Source organism: Orycteropus afer, unplaced genomic scaffold (assembly GCF_000298275.1).
Source record: "Orycteropus afer afer isolate SDZICR_OR568_19922 unplaced genomic scaffold, OryAfe1.0 scaffold00197, whole genome shotgun sequence".
Classification (NCBI taxonomy): Eukaryota; Metazoa; Chordata; class Mammalia; order Tubulidentata; family Orycteropodidae; genus Orycteropus; species Orycteropus afer.
This window is the reverse complement of record NW_006921784.1, coordinates 5151521-5167773: the sequence shown is the minus strand read 5'-3', so window position 1 is coordinate 5167773 and position 16253 is coordinate 5151521.

Genomic DNA, 16253 nt, shown 5'->3' with positions numbered 1-16253 from the left:
TTCCGTAGTGATACTGCCTCGGAAACCCAAGGAGGGGTCGCTATGAGTCGGGGCCGACTCGACGGCACATAACAACAACAACAACAACAAATCTTCTTGACTAATTGTCCCTCATGCCATTATATAATGTCCACTTTGTCTCCCTTGATGGATTTTGTCTTAAAGTCTACTTTGTCTGATGTTACGATTGCTACCCAGATCCCTTTTGGTTATCATTTGCTTGGAATATTTTTTTTCCCTCCTTTCACTTTCAACTATTTGTATCTTTGGGTTTATAGTGTGTCTCTCGTTAACAGCATGTAGTTGGATCATATATTTATGTGTGTGTGTATATATATACACACATATATACATATATATATATTTATCCATTCTGCTACTCTCTGCCTTTTGATTGAAGCATTTAGTCCATTTGTGTTCACTGTAATTACTGATAAGAAGTGACTTATCTCTGCCATTTTGTTATTTATTTTTTGTGTCTCTTAAGGCTTCCTTGTCTTAGTCCTGTAGTTCAACTTGCTTTTGTGTTTTGTTGATTGATTGTAGGGAGCCTTTTTGGTGCCTTTGTATTTATAACATTCTGGAGTGAGTTGGTACCAACTTAACTTCAATAACATTGAAGAGATTCTATATCTATACCCGTTCCTCCCCACTGTGCTATTGTTATCCACTGATTACATCTTTATGTTTCATGTACCCTGTAACATACTTTTATCCTTGCTTTTTTATATATTTATTATTTAAAAAATAAATAAAACATTTAGAATGATCAGGCCTGAATACCTCATTACTAGCCTTTATACTTGCACATGCATTTCCCTTTGTTAGGATCTTTCTTTTTATGTACAACTTGAATTACTTTCTAATGTCTTTTCCCTTCTATCTATAGAACTCCCATTAGTTTTTTTTTTTTTTTTTGGTAGTGCTGGTGGATATGAACACTCACAACTTCTGTTTGAGAATGTTTTAATTTCATCTTATTCTTGAAGGATAGTTTCTCTGGGTATAGTATTCTTGGTGGACAGTTTTCTTTTTTTTTCTTTAAACACGTTTAAGTATATCATTCCATTGCCTTCTGGCCTCCAATGTTTCTGAGGAAAAATAGCCACTTAATCTTAACTGGAGATCCTTTATATGTGACTATTTGCTTCTCTTTCACTGCTTTCAAGATTCTCTCTTTCTCTTTAATTTCTAAGAACCTAATAAAGATGTGACTTTGAAGACTAAGGTGCACTTGACCCAAGCCATGGTATTTTCAATAGCCTTATATGTATGCAAAAGCTGAAAAATGAATAAGGAAAACCAAGGAAAAATTGATGCATTTGAATGATGGTGTTGGTGAAGAATGTTGAATATACCACGGGCTACCAGAATAATAAACAAATCTGTTTTGGATGAGGAACAGGCACACTGCTCCTTGGAAGCAACGATGGTGAGATTTTGCCTCTTTTACTTTGGTCATGTTGTCAGGAGGGGCCAGTTCCTGGAGAAGGATGTTATGTTTGATAAAGTATAGGGTCAGTGAAAAAGAGAAAGACTCAGTAACATAGTGGCTGCAGCAGTGAGCTCAAGCATAGCAGTGATTGTGACGACAGCACAAGACAGTGTTTTGTCCGTTGTACATAAGGTCATTATGAGTCGGAACCGATTCCATGACTCCTAACTACAATGACAAACTATGATATGTGTAGATCTCTCTGGGTTTATCCTATTTAGGACTTTTCAGATTTCTTGGATTTGGTCCATTAGATTTGGGACTTTTCTTTCATTATTTCTTCAAATATTCTTTCTGTTACTTTCTCACATCTCCTTCTGGAATTCCCATGATGTATATATTAGATGTCTTATTGTTTTCCCATAATTCCATTAACCTGTGCTCAGCCGTCTTGAGTCTTCATGTTTGTTGCTATTCAGCATCTGTAATTTGAACTATCTTAGCCTCTAATTTGTGTCATCTGCATATCATAGGTTGTTAATGAGTCTTACTCCAATTCTGATGCCTTATTTTTCTTCATACAGTTCAACTTCCTAGATTATTTGCTCAGCATACAGATTGAATAAGTATGGTGAAAGGATACAGCCCCCAACACATATTTTACCTGATTCAGAGCCATGCAGTATCTCCTTCTTCTTTTCTAACATCTGCCTCTTGATCTATGTACAGGTTCCTCATGAGCACAATTAAGTGTTCTATAATTCCCATTCTTTGCAAGGTTATCCATAATTTGTTATGATCTACATAGTCAATAAAACCCATTTTTCTGGTATTCTTTGCTTTCAGCCAAAATCCATCTGACATCAGCAATGATACCCTTCATTCCACATCCCCTTTTGAATCCAGCTTGAATTTCTCTAATTCTCTAAATTGCCGATTCTTTCTTCTGTCTGATTAAACCTATTAGTAAGTCCTATTGTGTTTCTCATTTCAGTTATTGTCCCTTTCAGTTGCAATAGCTCTTGTTTTAGACCTCATTTTTTCTTGTGTTGTTTTCCTTATTTCTTTTAGCTCTTTGTGTATGATTTCCATGAATTCTTTAATTATGTTTAATGTTATATTATTTTCTTCTAATGTTTTCATTATCTGGCCATCCCTAGATGCACTTTCACTCCATTTTTCATTTTCATCTGGATGTGTCACTATCTCTCTGTTCTTTGTGTGTCTTGTGATTTTTTTTTTCCTTCTTGGGGCACTGGAATTTTTTAGGGTGTTAACTTTCTCAGTTTTCCCCAGTATTTCGTGTTTTTTTCTCACACTGCTTTCTGCAGGAAACTCTTAGGTGGGCACAGCCTTCAGCCTCTGGTTACCATTTCCTCTCCCTCTCTGTGATAGCTCATTCTCCCTCCCTGGTTTAATTGGGATTTGAAAGTTCCAGATCTCATTTTTCAACTTTCAATCTCTCCCAAACACACCAGGGAACACACTGGTCAGTCTGTCTGTCCACCAGCAGGCGCCACCACTCAGGTGAGACATCATGTACTAATCAGTCTGTCCACAAGGGGGCATGGTCCCCTCTCTCTGGTTATTACTCCCTTCCCTTTGCTGTACCTGTGATCACATTTTTAGTCAGAAAACACACACCCAGTGAGTCCCCTTTGGAGCTGGGTGTCACTCTCTGGTTTTGTCCGAGGTTTCCTTCCCTGCTTTGTGGAGGCTGTTTCTATCTGTAATGGCATTCAGGGGAAGCAAAGACAGACTTTCCACCATTTCAGGAGGAAAATGGACTGGCGCTCCCCAGAAGGACTTCTGAGATCTCTGTCTTGTTTGCTTCAGAGCTCCAGTGGCCCTGTGGTGGTTGGGCGAGCAGTCTCCGCTCAGGTGACTGCACTGTAGGGAACCTTCTATAGACATTCCTATCAGTTCAGTAGCTAACAGTTACCAGTTAGGGGAGGGGTAGTCACACCCAGGGAGTGTCTGCCCTGTTGCTATCAGAACCCATCCCGTAGTATGTTGGCTGTAGGTATAGCCTCCACTCAAGATGCCTGTTTCCTAAGTGAGCTCACTCCCATGGCTTCCAGCCAAACAATAGACAGGCATATGGGCTGAACATTTATATCAGGTAGATACACTTCTCGGAGCATCGATTGTAGGAGAATAGAAGGGCAGTGTTTGCACAGGGAGATAGTTGGGGGTAGGGAGTGTGTGGGAGGGAAGGACACAGGGAAGAGGTTAACTATAGGGAAGAAGTGAGAGGAGAGCTGTTACATTGTGGGGAACTGCAATCAATGTCATGAAACACAATGTGTCTGAACTGCTGTATGGAAAATGAATTTGCTCTGTCAAGTTCACCCAAATCACAATAAAAATTTAAAAAAAAAAAGATGCCTGTTTCCTAGCACACAGCAGCCTCTGTCAGCAAGGCTCAGCACCAAGCACAGGCGGAAGCAGACAGACCAGAACTGACTCCCGGAAGGTCTGCCCTTTGGTTCCAGAGGGCTGAGCTATGGGGCGAGCAGGGAGGCAGGTAGAGTGCTGACCCTGAGAGCAGACTCCACTGCCCCGGCCTTCTGTAGCAATTCACAGTCGGCTTCCAACTGACAGTGTCTGGGTGGGGGAGACACTGGCACACTCCAAACTCTTTGTACAGCTAGGGGCTATGGTGGTTAGGGAAAGGCTTTCTTCCTGGAGCCACTATACCAGTTCACAGCAGCCAGTGGCCCACGCGGCTGGAGGAAGGGCAGAGACGGTTGGAGAAGTGATTTTCCTAGCGCGTGCAACTCATTGTTGATTTGCTGATTGTTCCCTGTGGGCAGTTTCCCCCTGCTTTCCTCTCTTCCCCGATTCACAGCCCCTCAAAGCCGAGCACTGTTCCCTTGTTACATTTCTGGGGAGGGGTCGGAGTGATGGTTGGTTTGTGCTGCCCTCTTCCCAGTATCCCTCCATAGGGTTTTGGAATTAGGTTGCCAGGCCTTTCTTCTGAGGTGCCCCTGTGTAGACCTGAACCTGTAACCTTTCAGTTAGCAGCTGAGTGCATTAACCATTTGCACCACTTAGGGACTGTGCAGCCATCACCACATCTACAGAGTATTTCCGTGACCCTCAAAAGAATCCTATACCTATTAGCAATAACTCCCATCTCCCTCCAGCACCTGGCAACCACTAAATCTATTTTCAGTCTCTATGCATTTGCCTATTCCTGACATTTCATATCAATGAAGTCATACAATATGTGACCCTTTGTGCTTGGCTTCTTTCACTCAGAATAATGTTTTCAAGGTTCATCCATGTTGTGGCATGTACAGTATTTAATTCCTTTTTATGAATGAGTAATACTCCATTGTATAGATACAGACACTTTCCTTACCCATTCATAATCAAAGCCCTCTTGACCCCAGAGCCCAGAGCTCTTCCCTGTTGTCCTGAGTGACAGCCAGGTGGCCTTGGACTGTGAGGGGCTGCAATCTGCGTTGCTGCGGCTTCACCGTATCACCTTGCAGATGGCCAGCGTTGTCCAGGCTGATGACCACATGACTGAGCAGTTGAGCTGCTATTGCATCAGCAAAGTGCTCGAGAGGAAGGTGGGCCGAATGGTGTGGAGCTGCCTGGGGGGCTGCCAGGGGCTTCTATTCTGCAACCCAGGGGTTGTGAGTGGAACTTAGACTCAGAATGTAAGAATATGGAGCTTCCCACTGATCCACTCCTCAGTGTTGGTAACAGTGATGAAGACAACAGTGTGATTGTTAAGGCCGTGTGTCAACTTGGCTGGGCCATGATTCTAAGCGGTTTAGCAGTTCCGATGTAGTCCTCTCCCATAATGAGATCTGATATAATGCAACCACTTCCGTGATGAGATCTGCTACGAGCGGCCAGTCAGTTGGAAGGGAGTTTCCTCGGGTGTGGCCTGCTCCCAATACATATGGAGCAAAGCTCTGTGGCTTTTTGCTCAGTGTGGATCCTGCATCTGGTTTGTCACTGTATCCAGTTTTGAACTTGAACCAGTGGCCTCCCCTATAGTATTGCCTGCTGATCTTGGAATTGTTGCCTTCACAGCCTGTGAGCCAACAGCCTGCCATCTTACTTGCCAATCTAATATTCATCAACCTCTGAAGCCAGCAGTCTGCTGTATTGCCTGCTGATCATCAGCCCCTGCACTTGTGTAAGTCAGGAGAAGCCTCCAGCTTGATGTCTGACCCATGAACTTGGAATTAGCCAGCCTCTACAACTGCATGGGCCATTTCCTTGGCAAAAAAAAAAAAAAAAAAAAATTCTCTCTCTTTCTAAACTTCACTGGTTTTGCTTCTCTGAAGAACCCAGCCTAAGACAAATAGAAATGCTATCAATTGTGAAAGCTCAAAACAGAGTCATCCTACTGCGTACTTAAAAAAGAAGAATCACTACTCAGTTCACATTCATTATCTCATAGCATCCTCAACAGATGGATTGTTGAGGATGGTGAAGTGGGGTTTAAGCTGGGCCTTAAAAAGGGGGCTGGGAGACTTTGGTGAAGAGCAGATAGGAAGCTCCTGGGGCAGGGGCCGGCTGTAGGCCTCCAGGATGAGGTGGTTGAGGCTGCTGGCCAGAGGATGCCTGGGCATTCCCACCCCCTGGAGCAGCCTCAGGGCTCGGCAGGCAGCCTCCTGGACACCCAGTAGGCCACGGTGAGGCTATGGCACCCTGACTCCTCTAGAGGGCAACCTGAGCCTGTCTCAAAATCAGCTCTCAAACCGGGCACCATTTCCACCTCCTGATGCCCTGGGGAAAGAGTGCTGGTAGCCAGGTGCCTAAGGCATCTGACTGCTAACCAGAAGGTTGGTGGTTCAAACCCACCAGCCACTCTTTGGAAGAAAGACTGAGCAATCTATTGCTGTAAAGATTTACCACCTTGGAAATCCAACGGGGGTCTCCATGAGTCAGAATCGACTTGATGGCAGTGGTTTTTTTTTTTTTTTTCTGATGCCCTGGGGACTTCCACAGAGGTCAGAGGGCCTGGTGGCTAAGAGCTGGGCCTATGGAGTCAAAGGGGATGTAGTTCAAATCCAAGCCACAGAAAAGCATCATTTAATAACAGAACAATGACAGTTCTCCTCGTGCTCAGGTGTGACGACTGCTTTGTTTGAGCCTCCCAGCAGTCCTGAGGGGTGAGCACCAGAGGAGATGCAGTAGATCCCTTGCTCAGGGGGACACTCTCGGAACCCAGCCCCAAGTCCATGGGGTTCTGGGTGGGGTGGGCTCTTCGTCCCCAGCTGTGCTAGCTCCCTCCCAGCTCTGTGCCTCATCTGTAACATGGGCGTGGCAACTGTGACCACCCCAGGGGCTGTTGGGTAGGTTAAGGGAGACAGTCTAGGTAAGTGATTTTTGGCCTGGAGCCTGGCACATGGTGACTTCTTGACAAATGGCATCACCATCACCGTCATTATTGCTGGGTAAGCTGGAAGTCACCTGCTCAGCCAGGACAACCCCTTCACTGTACAGATGGAGAAACTGAGGCTGACTGGGTTGGTGGGTCACACAGTAGGTGAGCAGTGGAGAAGTGACAGGAGTCCAGGCCTCGGTCTGCCATCTCTATCCTCCCTAGCTGGCATGATGGTAACCTCAGGCCCCCCTTGAGCACAGCCCCAGTGGAGGTCCCAGGTGGGGCTGACCCAGCTCAGTCTCCTTAGACATCCAGGGTGCAGCAGGTGCAACTGGAGCACCGAGTTGCTGCAGGTGCCCTGGCTGCCTTCCCCAGGGAGCCAGCTCCCCCATTCCTCCACCTCAGAGTCTGCCTGCCTCCCAGCCACCCTGACAGCCCCAGGGAAATCATTGCCTTCCTGGACACCTTGAGCCCCTGGGTGGCTGACCAGAATCTGCCTGCAGGGTCTGGACTCAGGGAAGTCCAGCTCCCGGACCCCTTTGTGTTTCTTTACCCAGCTGTGGCATAACAGCCTGGATGCTGAAGCCCAGACTCCGCCCCCAGGGAGCACATGTCCCCATCTTGGGTCTGGAGGCAGTGTGAATACCCACTCACTAAGTTCCATCACCATTGTTACTCCCAGGCTGCCACATTTCTGGAATGCCCACTACCAAGTCCCCTTAGGGTGTGGAAGGTCTTCCTTTTTTTCTATGCAGAAGTGCAGAAGTCTGAGTTTCCTTTTGTTTTATTTGGCTCATGGGTGGACAGGTAACTGCCCTGTAGATGGTGTGGGCTTTTGTCTTTGGCAACAATTTAGGAAAAGTCTGTCTTCCTCCAGCAGCTGCCAGTTGTAGGACAGTTAGGAAAGCCAGACTCTGAACGGGAACACTGAGAGGACCGGTGCTGATGGCTCAGGAGGCCTTGAGCTCTAAGGACCCTCCCTAAGGTTAGAGTGGGCTCTAGCTGTCCTGGGACTCCATGATTCCTCTGGCTGAGGCAGGTGTCTGTCAGAGAAGCAGGGCCACCAGGAGATAGGGATTAAGGGTTTGTCACAGTGTTTGGCTTTATGAGATTATGGGAGTTGGTTACGCCGTCTCTGAGGCTGTGGCCCCTAAGGGTGATGCTGGAGCCCCAGCTCCGCAGGGCAGGCAGGCAGGGAGGAAAGAGAAATGCAGAGTGGGGGGGACATGAGCATGCTGGAGCCCTGAGGACGGAACAAAGCTGTGCAGTTCCTGTTGGTTCCGACCTTGAAGATGGGTATCTGGAGGAAGCTGGGGTCCTCAGTCATGGCGCTAAACACATACACACAGCCCAAGAGTCGGAGAAGTTGAAGCACAACTCAGAGGAAAGTGGAGCAGTTGCAAGCTTGGCTGCCTTGGACTAACCAAGTGAGCCAGTGACTCTGCTTTGACATATGCTACAAAATGGCTGCCGTTTCACTTCCACACTCCAGATCTTGCACAAGAATCTCTCTTGTAGCCCACCCAGGAAAGGGAATGCTGGGAGATGTCATTCAGCCTAGCCAAGTTGATGTTACAAAGCCACCATAGCCTCTGAGCCATTCACCACAGCCCTTCTGCCTGCTTCTGTGGATTTGTCAATTTTTTCTTGTTATGTGGACCTCCCTGCCTCCCATTATCCATCGGGAAAACAGCTTAAGCTTTGGAGGTCCACAGACCTGGGTTCACACTCTTGCTCTGCCACTTACTGAGCTCTGAGCCTCAGTTTTCCCATCTATAAAATGGGATAATAATGCTATGCAACTTGCAGAAATAACATAAGAATCAAAGGTAATGCACATATCACAGTAGCCAAAAGGTGGAAACAACCGAACTGACCAACAACAAATGAGTGGATAAGCAAACTGTGATGCACACATACAATGGGATAGCGTGCAGCTAAAGTGAAATGAAGTCCTGATGCATGCCACAACATGCATGAACCTTGAAAACGTATGCCGAGTGCAAAAGGACAAATACTGTATGGTTTGTCTCACTTATATGAAATAAGCAAATATATAGAAATTGAAGGTATTAATGGTGACCAGGGTCGAGGAGGGAGGCGGAAGGAGGGGGTTTGTGCTTGGAGAGCATTGAGTTTATCTTAATGGTGGTGGAATATTTCGGAAAAACATAGTGAGAATGGCAGCCCAACATGAAAAATGTAATCATTGTAATGTAATCAATGTAATGTCATTGAATTGTAAATGTGGACATTGTGTGGACAGGTGTTATAGTGTATATTTTCACAATTTAAAAAATAAAAAAAAGATAATGCCAATAAAGTACCTAGGATCATGTGCTCAGACAGTCTAGTTAAGATTAACGAAGAGAAGGCATAAGTAATCTGCATTCAATAAAATTATAACCCCTGGAAGGAAGATGAGGCAATCTACTTCCATGGTGATACCACCACAGACCCCAGGAGGGGTCGCTATGAGTTGGATCTGACTCTGGGGCAGTTAGTTTTTTTGTTTTTTTTTTTCTGGTGGTGTAGTGGGTATTTGTGTGCTAAATAAAAGGTCAGCGGTTCAAACCCACCAGCTCCCACTTTCACCTCAGGAGAAAGATGAGGCATTTTACTTCCATAAACATTTACAGTCTTGGAAACTCAATGGGGATTGTGATGTCTACTTGACGGCAGTGGGTTTGGTTTGGTTTTGGGTAATTTATACTTAAAAAAAAAAAAAAATTCACTGCCACCGAGTAGGATCCAACTCATAGCAACCCCTCCTTGGGTTTCCAAGGCAGTATCACTACGGAAGTAGATTGCCCAACCTTCCTTCTAAGGAATGGCTGATGGGTTTGAACCTCCAGCCTTCTGGTTAACAGTCAAATGCCTTAGGCACTACACCACCAGAGCTCCTAATTTATACTTACATTTTCGTATAACCAAAAACCAAACTCACTGCCATCGTGTTGATTCGAACTTATGGCAGCCCCCATTGAGTTTCCAAGGCTGTAAATCTTTAGGGAAGCAGACTGCCCCATCTTTCTTCCACGGAGCAAACCACTGACCTTTTGCTTAGCAGCCAAATGCCTTAAGCACTACACCACCAGAGCTCCTAACATAGCCATACAGATAAATAAATATATACATATGCACAACGAACTCTTACCCAGCCTGTCAGGCATAGGCTGTTTAGTCATATAGATATGATATTAACAGAGTCAGCAAATGTTGTCATGAAACCTTAGAGTTCTGGAAGGATCCAGAGATTTCCTAGAGTAACTGGTTTCTGACCTAGTCCGCAAGAGCCTGTGAACTCCCTAAGTGTGCTTTTCTGTGGAAAGAGCCCATAGTTTCTGTTAGATTCTCAAAGGGGCCTCTCTCCATAAAAGGTTGAGAACTGATCTAATCCAACCTCATTCATTTTGCAGATCATTGTCAGTCTTTACATAAGGAGCCCTAGTGGTGCAGTGCTTAAGCATTCAGCAGCTTACCAAAAGCACTCCGAGGAAGAAAGATGTGTCAGTCTGCTTCCGTAAACATTTACAGCCTTGGAAACCCTATGGGGCAGTTCTACTCTGTCCTATAGGGTTGCTATATGAGTTGGAATTGACTCAACAGCAATGGGTTTGGGTTTTGGTTTAGTCTTTATATATGTATGTAGACCTTTTCATCTTATGGTAGGCCGAATCCTAAATGATTCCCAAATGACCTTTGCCTTTGTATAATTCCCTCCCCTTTGAGTGAGTGGACAGGAGAATATGAGAAGATACTATCCTCATTAAGTTATGTTATATGGCACCACTGACTTTAAGAAAGGGAGGTTATCTGGCCTAATCCCATGATCCCTTTGAAACCAGAATTTTCTGCAGCTGGTCACAGAAGAGGAAATAAGAGAGGATGGAAGCGTAAGTGAGAAGGATTGGTGTGAGGAAAATTTCCCATTGCTGAGATGGAGGACATGAGGGGTCTACTTGCTGAGGGTGGTCCCTGGCTGACAACCAGTGAGAAGACACTGCGGACCACTCTGAAAGGGATCGCAATGGGAGGTACTGGATAGAATGGGAGAAAAATGTGGAACAAAACTCAAAATAATTAAAAAAAAAAAAAAAAAAAGACCAGGCCTATTTGTCAAATAGCAACTGGTGGAATCCCAAGACTGTGGCCCTCGGTCCCAACTTCAGACCTGGGACTGAACTCACTCCCGTAGCTGTTTTCAGTCACACAGTAGAAAAGTCTACAAGGTGAATAGTAACTCTAGGGAGGTAGACACTCCTTAGAAAAATCAACCATTTGAGATCAGAAGGGCAGCATTTGCCCAAGGGCAAAGGTCAGAGGGCAGGAAGGGTTAGGAAAGGAGGAGGAGGAAGGGAAACTAGAGTCATGGGGAGGAAGTGGGAGAAGTGAGGTCGTATTGAGGGGATCACAGTCAACGGTGTGAAACAAAAGTGTGTGTGAACTAATAAATGGAAAACGGATTTGCTCTGTAAGCTCTCACCCAAATCACAATAAAAAGTTAAAAAAAAAAGAGAAAGTAAACAGGGTCTCAGCCCTACAAGGGTAAGGAAATGAATTCTGCCAACAACCAGTGAGGTGGCTGGAAGAGAACCCTGAACCCCAGCTGTGCTAGTAGGTGCTGTGACACCTTGATTTCCGCTCAGTGAGACCTTGCGTGGAGTGGATTGGATTACACCTCAACATGAAGAAAACAAAAATCCTTAACAACTGGACCAAGAAGTGACAGCATTGTAAACGGAGAAAATCAAATTGTGAACGATTTCGTTTTATTTGGGTCGACAGTCAACATCTATGGAAGAACAGTCAAGAAATCAAATATCACATTCACTGGGCAAATCTGCTGCAAAAGACCTCGTTAAAGTGTTAAAAAGCAAAGATGTCACCTTGAGGACCGAGGTCTGTCTCACCCAAGCCATGGTGTTTTCAATCGCCTCATACGCATGTGGAAGCGGGACAGGGAGTAAAGAAGCCCCAAGAAGAACTGAGCCCTTTGAATTGTGGTGTTGACAAAGAATAAGAACTATTCCACGGACTGCAAGAAGAACGAACGAATCTGTCTTGGAAGAAGTACAGCCAGAATGCTCCTTAGAAGCGAGGATGTCGAGACTTCATCTCATGTACTTTGTATATGTCACCAGGACAGAGCAGTCCCTGGAGAGCAGCATGCTTGGTAAAGTAGAGGGTCGGTGAACAAGAGGAAGACCTCCAACAAGATGGATTGACACAGTGGCTGCCACAGTGGGCTGGAATGTAGCAACGATTTTGAGAATGATGCAGGACCACGCAGTGTTTCATTCTGCTGTACACAGGACACTGTGAGTCGCGGCCAACTTGATGGCACCTAACAACAAAAGTTTCCCTGCCCCTTTACTTTCTCATGGCTGTTTTATAGTGATTGTTGACCATCTGCACTCATACAGGTGATTTTTAAAGAAGTGTAGTAGTTATGGCTGACATTCATTGTTTTATGAGCCAATCTGTTATCCAGCCACAAGGTGACCTCAGGGGTTAATTTTGTTTCAGAGTCTGAAGAGTATCTCAGGCCAATAGTCTTGGGGAGTCCTCCACTCTCGACCAGTCTGGTTGTTGTTGTCAGGTGCCGTTGAGTCAGCTCCGACTCCTAGCGACCCTGTGTACAACAGAACGAAACCCTGCCCGGTTCTGTGCCAGCCGCACAGTCCTTGCTATGCCTGAGCCCCTCATTGCAGTCACTGTGTCAATCCATTTCCTTGAGGGTCTTCCCCTTTTTTGCTGACCTTCTACTTTACCATGCATGACATCCTTCTCCAGGGAATGGTCCCTTTTGACAACATGACCAAAGTAGGTGACATGAAGTCTGGCCATTCTCACTTCCAAGGAGCATTCAGGCTGCACGTCTTCCAGGACAGTTTTGTTAGTTCTTCTGAAAGTCCCTGGGACTTTCAGTATTTTTTGCCAGCAGCACAACTTAGAAGTCTAGTAGGTCTGCTTTTTTTTGGTTTTTTTTGGCTGCTTAGGAATTTGAGGTTCTGTTCTATCTACTTTGGCCCTGATTAGAATAGTCAGTAGTTGTAGTCAGACACTACCTAGTTTTGGTCTCAGGGCAGATAAGGCTATGGTTTGTGTAGGTCTTTGTCCTGTTGACTAATTTCTTCTCTGAGTCTTTGGTTTCCTTCTTTAACTTTCACTTTGGATGAGTGGAGATCAATAGTTATATCTTACATGACCCCTTACAAGCTTTTAAGACCCTGAACACTGCTCATCAATAACTGGCATGTAGAACATGACTTTAGGAACTATATTATGCCAACTGACCAAGATGTTCCACAATAGCATTTTTGGTACAGCTAAATGGTGCAGAGGAGGGTGTCCCTGACAGCCCTTAGGTGCCTGTGCCCTGCGGCTGTACCAGGCCTGGCCTGGGCAGGAAGGATATGGAGCTGCCCTGCCCTCCGCAGGTGGAAGGCTGGTATTGTTAATGGACTTGTGGACAAAGGCATTTCCTGGCTCCTTCCAGAAAGGGTTTCAGAGAACTTTACAGAATGAAACAACAAAAAGCAGCAAACAGAGAAACCGAAGTAGAATAGTAGTCACCCAGGAGGCATCTACAAAACGTCTGGGACACAGTAAGCGCAGGATGGGGCCTGTGGACTGTTTGTGGTGGAGGTGATTCATGTCACCTGTGTGCCCTCTAGTGGGCATAGAGAAAACTAACACTTGATTTAGTACCCACCCAGAGTGAAGGGGAGCTGGGAAGGGCTGGGCGTATGCTGAGATTCTGTTTGTCAGGAAGAGAAGGGAATCTGCTGATGTCACAGGGTGCCAGCGGCAGGCTCTGGGTCATTTCACAGCACTGCAGGAACTCCCACCCCCACTAGTCTGTTAGTCTGTGGTACTTGCATGTTGCTGGAAACTGTACCACTGGGATTTCAGGAACCAACAGACCCAACCATGGTGGACAGGGTTCAGTGGAGCTTCCAGACTAAGACAGACTAGGAAGAAGGAACTGAGGATCTACTTCTGGAGAAACTGGCCAGTGGAGACCGTATGGATCCCAGCAGAGCACTGCCCGATACAGCGCCAGAAGATAAGCCCCTGAGGTTGGAGGGCGCTCAGAATGCAAGAGGGGAAGAGCTGCCTCCTCACAGTGGGTCAATCCTAATGATGTGGTTGGAGCAGAACTTTCTGAACTTTGATTTGCGATGTGGCACAACTCTAAATGAGAAGAAAAAGCTACAGACCAGGAAGATGTTTACCTATGTCTTATTAACTATGCTAAGGGATTTTACTGTGTGAATCATAACAAATTATGGATAACATTGCAAAGAATGGGAATTCCACAACACTTAACTGTTCTTATGAGGAACCTGTACGTAGAACAAGAAGCAGTTGTTTGAACAGAATAAGAGGATATTGTGTGGTTTAAAATCAGGAAAGATGTGCGTCAGGGTTGTATACTCATCTGTATACTGAGCAAATAATCCAAGAAGCTGGAGTGCCTGAGGAACGGGACATCGGGATTGGAGGAAGACTCAATAACAACCTGTGATATGCCGACGACACAGCCTTGCTTGCTGAAAGTGAAGAGGACTTGAAGCACTTCCTGATGAGGATTAAAGACTTCAGGTATAGTCCACAGCCTTCACTGTGGACTATACCTGAACATGATGAAAACAAAAATCCTCGTACCTGGACCAATAAGCAACATCATGATAAATAGAGAAAATACTGAAGTTGTCAACAATTTCATCTTATTTGGATCCACAATCAATGCCCACGGAAGCAGCAGTGAGGAAACCAAGCAACATATTGCACTGGGCAACTCTTCTCCAAAGGACCTGCTTAAAGTGTTAAAAAGCAGAGATGTCACTTTGAGGACTAAGTGACACCTTGGGGCACCTGCCCCAAGCCATGGTATTTTCAATTACCTCATATGCGTGTGGAAGCTGGACAATGAGTGGGGATGACCAAAGAAGCATTGATGCCTTTGAATTATGGTATTGACAAAAAATATTGCATACACCATGGACTGCCAGAAGAGTGAACAAATCTATCTTTGAAGAAGTACAGCCAGAATGCTCCTTAGAAATGAGGAGGTTGAGACTGTCTCATGTACTTTGTCCATGGTATCAGGAAGCACCAGTCTTGGGAGAGGAACAGCATGGTATCAGGAAACACCAGTCTTGGTAAAGTCAAAGGTCAGTGAAAAAGAAGACCTTCAACAAGATACATTGACACGGTGGCTGCCACAGTGGACTCAAACATAGCAACGGTTGTGAGAATGGCACAGGACCAGGCAATGTTGGGTTCTGTTGTACACAGGCTCTCTATGAGTTGGACCTGACTCGATGGCACCGGCACCTAACCACACCACCACCAACTCCCAAGCTTACTCTGATTGTAGGAAACCTTAAAAGGCAGGTAAGCACAGGAAGGGGAGAAGCCTGGACCCTGGCATCATCAGCCCTGCTTTGACTCCCAGCTCTGCCCACTGCTGCCATATGAAGTTGGGACAGTCTCTTAACTTCTCATGACCTCAGTGTTTCATCTGTAAAGTGGGCGTTACTGTAATACCCACCTCGAGGCCAGTAAGGGCTCATGGTGGAGTTGGGCCCATGGTGGGTGCAGAATTCTCAGGGAGGAGAAAATGACACCCGGAAAGGTGATGGACAGCCCCGTCCAGCGTCAACCAGCCCAGTTGGGCAGGGCAGAGAATGAGTAGGGTCTGGAGAAATGTTTACAAACGCCTTCCTCCAAATGAATGAACAAGATGAGGTACATGATACATACAGTGGAATATGACTTAGCCATAGAGAGAAATGAAGTCCTGACACATGCTACAACATGGATGACTCTTGAAAACATCATGCTGCATGTAGTCAGTCACAAAAGGGCAAACACTGTACAATTCCACTTCTAGAAATATCTAGAATCAACAAGTATATAGAGACCAAAGTCTATGTGGTTACCAGGAGCAGGCAGGAGGAAGACGGAGAAGGGAACTTAGGGGACACTGAGCTTCTGTTAAGGGGGATGGAAAATCTTGGAAAGAGATAATGGTGGTGGTCACACAACTTGATGAACACAATTGATGTCCCTGAATTGTGCAAGTGAAGAATGATGAAATGGCAAATATTCTGTTACATATATAATCACATAGTGTTTTGAAAAACACGCAAAACTCTCTCCTCCAACCAGAAGGTGATACTATTGTTAGTAGTGTATTTGTTGGGAGACATCAACTCTCTCCTCCAGATGGACTTTGTGACCATTGGCTCTACTCTACCCATGCTGGCGCTAGGGCTCCTCGCGGGCCCACTGCCTGGAATCTGATGGGCAGGGCAGCCCGAGTGTGCCCTGGGTGTGGCTGTTTGGCTGCAGCAGTTAGAGATTCTCCATTGAGTGTGTGACTCAGACAGTGTTGCCAGCTGAGTTTGGGAGTGGGAGCAGAGAGGGAGTCCCTCCCCATCCCAGCTT